The sequence below is a fragment of the Paroedura picta genome, chromosome 4, assembly GCF_049243985.1.
Source record: "Paroedura picta isolate Pp20150507F chromosome 4, Ppicta_v3.0, whole genome shotgun sequence".
Classification (NCBI taxonomy): Eukaryota; Metazoa; Chordata; class Lepidosauria; order Squamata; family Gekkonidae; genus Paroedura; species Paroedura picta.
Window position 1 is genome coordinate 48,754,711 of NC_135372.1, and position 8,614 is coordinate 48,763,324.

Below are 8,614 nucleotides of genomic sequence, written 5' to 3' on the forward strand. Positions count from 1 at the left end.
GGTGCTTCAGTGCTTTAAACAGCATAGAAGCAATGGGCAAAACAAGTGACTTGCAGGGATTTGTGGAATCAAATGGTGTTCCTTCCAAACAATAGAAAGACAGAAAATGTATGTGCAACGCCCCCCCCCCTCCACTTCCTTCCCTCAAAAGCAAGATTTCCCCTCTTATGCTTCTTTTCCTTTGACTGGCTGTACTGCCTAGTAATGTGATTTCTCCTTTGCGGAAGATTTGTTTATATATTTGTTTGCTGTCCCACCTTGTCATCACAGTACAATATTTGGGCTGCTGGTTCAGGCCAGGAACCTGAGGGAAGGATTAGGAACTCCCTTTAATTTAAACAACTTAAATGGCACTGGAGGCATTTTGAATTCAAAAATAGCAAAATATTTAATTCAACATAGAGGGGGAAAGTCAGGTGACATCAGGGGTGAAGATTTCTGAGGTAACTCAATACAGATAACTGAGCTAAAATCACTACAAGCACAAGCTTTCATTCTTATATTTCGGGATAATGAAAGTTTCTTAAGCTCTTCACAGTCATTTAAGGATTTATGTTGAGAGGCTTTTGTTTCAGTGTTTTCCCAAACATTCTGGTACACTGTTTTTGAGTCCTTTTTGACCCTTTTAGCGTTCAGAAGGCTGGCAAACTCTTTCCAGTACCCAAATCCCCTCTCTAGAAACACCAGCATTGTGTTGAGTATTTAACTGGCTCATTAGGCCTCTAAATGGCGGTTTCAGACCACACCCAAACAGGGACTTCTGCACTCTCCAGAGCTCACTCAACCACCACCGCCTTTATTGGCAGATGTAATGTTTACAAAATGTATAATAAGACAAATCAGGGTACAATCTAGCCATGTGCACTTACCTTTAAATCCGGCCAGCCTGGGGCTCGGAGACAGCTGCCTCGATCTGGCTCGGGAGAAGCCCAGGCGGAGCTTCCAAGCCCATTATAGTCAATGGCGCCATTGACTATAATGGGGGTTTTCAGGTTTCCCCCTTTCCCGTGGCCTGGGAGGGTGGGGGTTATAGTTAAAGGCTCAAAACTTTCCGGGTATCTTCGGGAGGCTCTTCTGTGACCCTCCGCCAAGTTTCAAAAAGATTGGACCAGGGGGTCCAATTCCAGGGGCTCCCAAAGAGACTGCCCCCATCCTCTCCCATTATATCCTATGATGAGAAAATACCATAGGACATAATGGGCCCATTACTTCCAAAGGTGTTTTTTCTCACCATTGGATAGAATGAGGAGAGGATGGGAAGCCCCTAGAATTGGACCCCCTTGGTGGGAAGTCAGAGAAGAGGCACCTGGAGATACCTGGAAAGTTTGGAGCCTCTAACTCAAAACCTCACCCTCCCAGGACATGGAGATGGCTGAATCCTGAACAATCCCAGAGCAGGGAGGGAGCATCTCGCACTCAGGTCTAGCATGCAGATGCCACCCTCCTGCCAGGAGATGATGGGAATAAAAAGGATTTGCTGTTCATCTTCACAATGAGAGCAGTTCTTTCCAATTCCCATCACCTCCCGGGGGGGGGGGGGGGAAGGGACACTGCATGCCAGAGCTGTAAGGGGACAGCTGTGGCAGGGGACAGCTGTGGCTTAGGTGTCAGCCTCCAGGTGAGAAATGGAGAACCACTGAAGTCCACACATTGCTCACCTGAGTTCACCTGGAGAGGAGGGGTGTGCCTGGCAATGGTGTGTGGGGGGGAAAATTTCACAGAACCACTAGCACCACTAGTGATCTAGGGATGCCAGCCTCCAGGGGAGACCTGGAAGCACACATCAGAGGGGGAGAGGCATGACAAATGCATGCCAACAAACAGCCCACTAGCCGTGAAGAAGCCTCAAAAAGCAAAGGGGGGGGAGTGTCACATGGACACTGTCCTCCTCCTCAGCAGGATTATTGGGTGAACCGACCCTACTGTCCTCCAGTGGAGGAGCTCAGGGTTCCCTAAATTCTTAATCCATGCTCCATCATCACAGGCTCTCCCATCCAGCCTCCCCCCCCCCCAACAAATGCAGAAAAGTCAAGAGGAAGACTAGCTCCTGGTTTTTGTACCCCACTTTTCACTATCAAAAGGAGTTTCAAAGCAGACTACAATCACCTTTCCCTTCCTCTCCTCCTGCCAGAAACCATGAGAGAGCTCTGACAGAACTGCTCTCTGATGACAGCTCTGGCAGGAGTTACAAAAAAAACTCCCAGATTGAACACTGGGGTGCAGAATCAAACGTGGTTCTACAGATCACAGGCTCACGCTTTTCACCACTACACCAACTGCTCATCAGTCAAGCAATGTCTTCATCACCCCTGGCTCCTATACCATGCTATGAGTATGAAACAGTGCCCCCAGGCCAGGAAACCAAGCCAGAACAACAAGTTGACGACCTGCTACAACAAGCACACCAGCAAGGCCCAGCCAGCACACTTTCTGGGAGTCTGACTGTAAAAGTCTAGTTTCTACCAGAGCAGCAGAGGCCGGGAGGCAGCAACCAGCAATACAAGGCAGGTAAGGGTCCCCTCGCTTGGAAACTTCCGAGCCAGGTCCAAGGCAGCCAAAGCTCCAGAGCCAGGTATGAATAGCAATTCGGAGAGCCCGCCTCGACTCTGTTGCCTGGCTCAGCTCGGTGTGATTTCTCTCCAAGGCAGTTATGCCTCAGAAGTTTTTCATCTCAGCCAAGCCAAGGTGCACATCTCTAGTACAATCCATCAGATCTTAAGTTCCTGGTGTCTGATAGCCATTTGCAAAAATCAGAGCTAACTCACTGTTTGACTGCATAGAGAAATTCTGGCCCCCTTCTTTGGCCTGACTGGGAGTCTTTGTTTCTCAGACTTCCTTGCCAATTTTCTCCCAGTTCTCATGTCTGTGTCAAACAGATCTCAGTCAGGGCAGAATTCTAAAACTGTCAGTACTCGACTCTTCTCAGCTAGGGCTGAAATCAGACTGAATCCTCCTCAACCTCCAGTTTAGAAGTCTTTCTCTGCTCAATTGATGTTAATCAATCAGATTGCTTGGAACAGCCTGCCACTCAAGGCTCTCTGGCCTATGGAGAATTAACCCTTCACCATCCTTTAGTTGTTTGTATAGCACTTCTAAGCTTCTAAAAGTGCAATCCATCACAGCAGCACAGCCATAGCTGAATGTTAAACCATTAAGTGCTAAATCTTATTTTGGTACGGGAAAGAAAAATGGGGTGGTTAGATTTTAAGGATGTCCAGTTGACATTTTTTAAAAGTAAGATAATTAAACGAGTTTACAAAAAACTAAAGGTGAAAAAGCCATGGACAGCAATGTAAAGGGTCAAAAGGAAAAAAAAAAGGGGGATTTAGCTAATTAGTTGGAAATGCCAACATTGTTCAAAGCACCCGCACGGTCACAATGCTAATGGTGACCCTGCAATTTGAATATGCCAGAGGGATATAGAGCAAACACTCACCCAGGAAGTCAAATACAAATATTTTGAGATGACATTTTAATTTCCAGCAAGTTGTTTTAGCATTTTTTTTTGTTCAAATAAGGGAAGCATATCATTTAGCCTTGGAGCAGACCAAATGTCAGATGCTTTGTATGTATTATTTAAGCCAAACATCTAAGATGACTTCACTATCTTCATTGCTAAACAGGTGAAGATATTGTCCTGGGTTATTATCATGCAAGGAGAAAAAGGTTAGCATGGATTTTTAAAAGCGGGTAGAAGTGGAGAAGTATTGATTCACAGGAGGCAGCCGGGGTGGGGGATCTGTTTCCCCCCCAGCTAGCACTGAAATGAATTTGAGCCTCTTCGTTTCTTACTTCTGGAATGTGTGCTCTTCTTATGGACTCATATAAGAGCACTCATCTGACCCTGATTTTTTTTTTAATACAGCAACCAGCCAAATATTAGCAAGATTTCCTATTCTCTTCCCCCATGCACCAGTCAGCCTGATATAGTGGTTTGGAGTGCTAACTTCTAATCTGGAGAGCCAGGTTTGATTCCCTGCTCCCCCACATGCAGCCAGTTGGGTGACCTTGGGCTAGTCACAGTCCGATTAGAGCTGTTCTCACTGAGCAGTTCTGTCAGAGCTCTCTCGGCTCCACCTAACTCAAAGGGTGTCTGTTGTGAAGAAAGGAAGGGAAGGAAATTGTAAGCCACTTACACTCCTTTTGGTACAAAGCAGGGTATAAAAAACAACTGATACTATGAACACACGCACCAGTCAAGCTAGACATCTATTTGTAACCTCGGAACAACAAAAGACGAACAGATCTGTAGAAATTATCACCAGCAAAAACATGGCTTTTTTTAACAAGTTTTTTTTAAGGAGTTCTTGTCGATAGATTTCATGTGGAATTTGTAAGAAGACTGACAACCTCCAGGGATTTCTAGCTTAAAGAAAGCTGCTGCCAGCCATTTTTTCCCCTTGACTGATGAAAATCCACAAAGACTCTTTCTGCTTTAGCTGCATACCAGCAGACCCACATCATAACTAGCGGCATCGCTGAGCTTTCTGTTGTTGTTGTTGTTCCTTGTCACATCCAATAAAAATCCAGTTCCCTGGATCTGATATCGTTGCTTTTCCTGTTATGATCATCACAACGATAAAAGACCAAGGAGTCCTGGGCAGAAAGTGGAATTCTCTCATCCTTTAAGGATTCTTTGGAAGAGAAGAATTCAGAATTTCTTCCTAGGCACACACAGAGTATAAAGCCTTGGATTTTTTTTTTTAAATCCCATCCATATCTGGGGCAATATTTGGTCAGGATTTTTTTAAAATAAAAAAATAACGCCTAAGGGAAATTTCGGAGGGAACCAGCTACTAGATGGTTCGATTTAGCACTTTGAAGTCCTAAAGGGTTTCAGTGGGCCGAGCCCGTATTTAAGTCTTTTTCACTGAGACCGGTGCTTACCATTTCCTGGTATGATACTGATCTTCGCTTTCCTTGCGGTGTGAATCATCCAGATATTCCAGCATAATTTCCGTAAGTCAAGCACACATCTATCGACGGGCATGTGTCCTTTTTCAAGCCTGATATTTCAGAGTTCACCCAAAGGATTGCAATGTACTCTGTATTGTTCAACTTGCATGGTCTGTGAAGGGAACTTCCTTCCCCAATGTCAGTATAAAGATCTGGGACCAGCAAACTCCAGGCGAGGATCAACTTTTTGGTCTGTGGTGGAACTGCATCTGCCCAGGAGTGATGGTTCCTCATAGCAGACTGTACCTACAACTCATAGATGGGTTACCAGTGGTTGCAAAGCAGCTGGACATGCTATATGTTCACGAATCTAGGATTTGCTGGGATTGTCAAAGGGCATCAACATGGCAAGTGTTGCATGGCATAACAAAGTTATGGGCTACCACCTTCTCTCGAAAAAGAGAAATGTACCCCAGTGCCCTCAATTAGTTTTGTTCAGTGCCTTGAATGAGCCATGAGACACTGCTGTCTGCTCCATTCTCCTTGCCTCGCACAGGAAAGCTAGTTGACTTCCATGTGTACTGCCATGGCTGGGATTGCATTGTGGGAAATAGAACTGTAAAGTAATTGAAAAATGTTATTTATATCCCACCCTTCCCTGAAGGTTCAGGGCAGGTAGCAGCAAAAATTTAAAGATCAATGTAACATAATAAAGTAAAATAAAACATTAATATTAAAATCCTAAAATATAGATTATATTAGATTAAAATCGACCTCATTCTAAAGCACCTTCATAATTCTACACCACCTCCCTCCAGTGAGAGGGAGCATATAAACCTGTTCAATAGTCAATAGGGGGGGGGGGTGATTCAACTGATGTTTTGGGCAGGGAGGCCAGAATGTTGATAATATTTCAGACCTCAACCTGGCGGAACAACTCTGTTCTGCAGGCCCTTCTGTACCATCCCTAGTCCTGCAGGGTCCTGATTTCACGAGGTAGAGCATTCCATCAGGCCAGGGCCAAGGCCCAAAAGTCCCTGGCCCTGGTTAAGGCCAGTTTAACCTTTTTGGGGCCAGGAATTTTGAGCAAATTTTGCTTGCTGGATCTTAATCTCCTTGCAAATGATGCTTTGATCCAAAGAGGTTTACTTATTCTCCAATAAGATTATTACTCATTTTTATAGTGTATTCAAAACACATCTCCCTCTATAGTCCTAAAAACTGCCTGCTAAGCTAGGCCAGTGTAAACCCCAGTATCGCAGATCTGAGAAGGGAATACTTATGGCAGAGGAAGAATTTCAATCAGGGACTTCTGGGTTCACAGAAGTCAAACCCTTCTAAGCCACAATGGCTGATTTTGCATGGCGGCAGCCACACCAGGCCACTGCCAGTGCATAGCTGCGAAGCTGCATGTTCTATAGCTTTCTGCATCTCTATAGAGGACACATTTTGGCGTCAGATCTGCTTTGGTGCTGAAATGTGTCTTCCCCGGGAAACACAGCATCGACAGATAGGTTCCTCCGTGTGGGGAGTGGAGGTGGGTTGGCCCCCTCAGCGGGCTAAGGGAACGTGGATTCTCCCTCATTCTCTTAGCCTGGGGCAACGGAGGGTTCAATCTGCAGCAAGCCCGGCAAGGAGCCGTCCCGGAGGCTGCATCATGTGGAAGCGGGGATGAGTGCCCTCTTGGCCTGTTCCGCCTGTGCGCAACTGACCAATGTTACACTCCTTGAAACCTTCCCTTTAAAAAGCACAAGATCCTTGCGGCATGCTAGGCGTTCAGTGAACAGGAATTAAACAGTTGCCATGGGGAAGGGGATTTTAGCACAAGTAGTGACATTTTAATATATCTGATCTTTTGATCCCTTCATGAATATTTCTATACTGTCTCGACTCCCAAGCTTTGAGAGCTGTGACAGATCATGAATTAAAAACAAATAAACTACAGTAGGATTGCCATGTATTTAAACTGAGAGAGGTCCGCAAATGCATCTAGGGGGAAATGGTCTGCTGACAGATGACAACATCACTGCAATTCTGGCAGGAATAACTCAAAGGGATTTCCATCTTTGTAGCACCCTCTGCTTTTTTGTTAGTTGGACATGTGACAAGCAGGCTTGCTGTTGTAGCTGTCAGGCTTGAGAGATGACTAAGTAGATGTGATTTCCATCCCCCCTCCATCCCCCAGCCCCCACCTCTCTTTCAAAAGACTGACTGGGGATCGAAAATACCAACACTGATCTGGCAGCCTGGATGGGCATCTAACTGCACCTGTCACTTGTTTCTCATGAACTGTTTCTGGATTTTGTGCCAGCCAGACGGTGTGTGGTGCCTACTTGCACATCAAGCTCCATTTGTGGCTTTTGTCAAGCTAGGTGGTCATCTGGTTTCAACAGACGACATCCACCGAGAGGCAGTGGCTGCATTAACGTGCCTGTGAGTGATGGGTTTCATTTGCAGCTCCTCGGAATCTCATGTTCTGTACATGCCACAACATATTTCTTTAGGATTTTAAGACCGAGACTGTCAACAGACTGTCAGCATCAGGGCTTGCCAGTGGCAAAAAGCCATAGCGAAGCACTGTGTGAGTCCTTTCCTTGGGGAGGCCTGCATCATACTAAAGGGTGGGGGTCTTCCCTTCCTTCATACCCCTCATCTGCCAAATTGGTGAAATGTTGAGATGGACAACTGGTGACCAAATCTTGCCCCAATTCCTGAACCAGGGGCAAAAGAGGGAACCAAGAGGCTTGATACCAGGACCTCAGATAGGTGAGGACTGTACGTTGGAACACCACTGGGACAAATAAAAAGATGCTGAACGTAACCTTCTGCTTCCCAAGAACATCATCTTACACAATTTAAATCAAGGTTCTATGCCTCACAGTTGTTGCTATATTTGGGAGAAGGTAATAACAGAGGCTTGCTAAAATCTCAGAAACCAGAGTGAGAACTGAATAAGATGGCCAGTGATTTGAGGCCAGTATGCTACATACCTCATTGTCCTCCCTAATAAACAATAGCCCAAAATTGCAGGATTAGCCAAAACAAGAGACAACTGTGCAAATTATTTATCGTACAGAATTTATACTGCAAATAGAATTTGGCATTTTTTTAAGGAGAGCACCAGCAACGCTACCCTTTCTTCATCCTCCGCATTGCTCTGGCACTTCACAACACAGGTAGGAAACACAAAAGCTTTCTCCTTTTCTTAACAAGTTTTGGAGCTGGCGCCTATGGATCCTTGGCATCGGTTCCATATCATTCTTATGGATGACACAGAACAATACACTTTGCAATAAGGTCAGAGCTTGTAGCTTCTTATCAGCCTTTTAAAATCTGTATACTAAATCCTACCTGCCATGTTCAGAAACAGCTGAAGTTGTGCATTTCTTTGCCAGTGCTGTGCATCATGGGCTGCTAAGGAAACAAGATGCAGGGAAGCTTTACAAAAAATAATGTAATGTGTAGCTCTCTCCGCATTCTGTGCCAGTTTCCAAAAATTCTGCAGTGGAATACTGTATTTTTTAAATGTCCTAAAAAAAAAAAACATGCCATAGGTCTAACAAAGCTGGCAAACATGAACACAATTTCAAAACGAACCTCCTGACCAACCCTGTTAAAATCTAAAAATCAAGCTTTTAAAATGCAAGTTATTTGTGTAGCTTTGGGTATCACATAATCCAAACACATGGTCACTCCAGACAGCACTGAACAATGTTAC